At 46.3% G+C, this 2,398-nt stretch overlaps 1 non-coding gene across 1 annotated transcript; it reads right to left on the bottom strand.

The window, feature by feature from the left end:
• Positions 1 to 419: 419 nt before the first annotated feature.
• Positions 420 to 526, bottom strand: LOC115032579 (U6 spliceosomal RNA). Its single transcript, XR_003838224.1, has one exon. It is a non-coding gene; the product is annotated as a U6 spliceosomal RNA (small nuclear RNA).
• Between the last annotated feature and the right edge of the window lie 1,872 nt (positions 527 to 2,398).

Raw genomic sequence — 2,398 nt, 5'->3', positions numbered from 1 at the left:
CTACCCACCCATTCCCACTTCTTGGCCCTGGCATTCCCCTGTACTGGGGCATATAAAGTTTGCAAGACCAAGGGGCATCTCTTCCCAATGATGGCCGACTAGGCCATCTTCTGCTACATATGCAGCTAGAGACACAAGCTCTGGGGGTACTGGTTAGTTCATATTGTTGTTCCACCTATAGGGTTGCAGATCCCTTCAGTTCCTTGGGTGCTTTCTCTAGCTTCTCCATTGGGGACCCTGGGTTCCATCCTATAGATGACTGTGAGCATCCACTTCTGTTTTGGCCAGGCACTGGCAGAGCCTCACTCGAGACAGCTATATCAGGTCCCTTCAGCAAAATCTTGCTGGCATATGCAATAGTGTCTGGGTTTGGTGGCTGATTATGGGATGGATCCCCAGGTGGGATAGTCTCTGGATAGAAAAATAAGGAACGCTTCACGAATTTGCATGTCATCCTTGCGCAGGGGCCATGCTAATCTTCTCTGTATTGTTCCAATTTTAGTATATGTGCTGCCGAAGTGAGCACCATTTGCCTGTTTCTATTCTAAGTGTTGATTCAAATTCAAATCTCAACTGCACCATTAGGTAATGTGATCTTAGGCAATGTATGTGGTTTCCCCAATCTTCCTTTCATTTTGCAAAATGAATAAGTTCAAATAATAACAATAACAACAACAACAGTAATAATAATGTCTTCATGACCTTAGAGTTGAGAAGACTAAATAGGAAGAAGAACTGGGCCAGAGAGATACCTCAGTGGGCAGAAAACTTAGTGCTAAACTTGCTGACCTCAGTCCAACTCCAGGAACTCACACAGTACAAGAAGAGAATTGACTCCTGCAGACTGTCCTCTGACATCCACGTCCACAAAGGGGCATAGGTCTGTGCTAGGTTTCATGCCTGAGCCATACTAAGTTCTTAATAAAGTTTCCTTTCTAAATATTTCCACCCTTAAAACAATCTCTCAGAGCTGGAGAGATAGCTCAGGGGTTAAGAGCATTGACTTCTCTTCCAGAGGTCCTGAGTTCAATTCCCAGCAACCACACGGTGGCTCACAACCATCTGTAATGGGATCCGATGCCCTCTTCTGGAGTGTCTGAAGACAGCTACAGTGTACTCATATAAATAAATAAACCTTAAAAACAGAGTTTTAAAAAAAAAACCTTTCTCTTTTAAAAAATTTTTTTCTGTATGTGTGTCATGCATGTGCCTATGAGCCACTTCCATCAGGAGTGGAAGTCAGGGACATCCCTGAGAGTCAGCTTTTGTCTGCCATCTAGAGACAGGGTCTCTACTTCAGCTCCAGGCTGGGTAGCTCACGAGCTCGCAGGGATTCTCCTGTCTCCATCTGCCATCTTCCTGCAGAAGCACTGGCATTCCAGATGGATCTGTATCTGGCTTTATCCAGGTTCTGAGGATCAAAATTCAAGTCTTTAGCAGCAGATGCTCCACCCACTGAGCCGTTTTTCCCACCCGCAAAGCAAAAGAGGAAACCAGAGCTCCCAAAGCTAATAAATGACAGAGCTGGACTGAGGTCCGGATCAATCCAAGTTTTCCAGATTCCCTCTTTGAGTTGCCAATGAACCTGACATGGTAATAGAGCAATCAAAGCCCTTAAAACTTTGAGGGGTGGCGTAGCCTATTCATGTAGAACAGAGTTCTTCTGCCTTGCACTCTCCTGGGTGTCTCTCTGTGTTTACATGGAAAGAAACTTGGTCCTTAAGCGCTGGATGAGTAAATGAATGTAAAGTAGTGTTAACAGGAAGCTGCCTGGACCCCAAGTCTTATACACTTGCCCCTGAGTCAGACTGCCTCCCCTCTAGCAGGAACTTAAGTTAAAAGGCAGGGGGGAAAAAAAAAAACCAAAAAAACGAAACGCTGAATCCCAGTGAGAAGCAAGCTTTTAAAAATTGACTTTGACAAGCTTGTTTCCCCTTGAACTTTTCCCAGGCCGTCTTTCTCAGAAAGTAATGACACTTGTCCTGAAAGTCATCCCAGAGTCTGCAAACCGCACTTGGCCTGCACACGTTCCTAAAGGGCGGGCGGGGCGGGGATGGGGGGAATTAAAGCTCCCAGGGGTTTTAAAGACTGGTGTTTATGACTCTGTCCTTGGTGCTTTGATGTGTTATCCTGGATGGATGGCGCAGCCAGCCGCATTGTTTGTGGGAGTGATTGAGTTTTTGTTTTATCAGATTCCTACACAGACTATCGGGTGGAGAGATTACAGTGAGTGTTTGGAATTCGGATGGGTTGGGTTGCTAGTGGTGTGGGAATTTGTCAAGCTTGAGTTTTGCTTGTGGGAGTTGGATGCTGGGTCTGGGAAGGGTCTGGGGCAGATGGACCACTGGGGACTCAACTCTGCGACCCCGGGGCTCCATCGGCATGACTCTCACGTAGC

Source organism: Mus caroli, unplaced genomic scaffold, assembly GCF_978045245.1.
Source record: "Mus caroli unplaced genomic scaffold, Mus_caroli_1 scaffold_13, whole genome shotgun sequence".
Lineage (NCBI taxonomy): Eukaryota > Metazoa > Chordata > Mammalia > Rodentia > Muridae > Mus > Mus caroli.
This window is presented reverse-complemented; position numbering and strand designations above follow the sequence as displayed.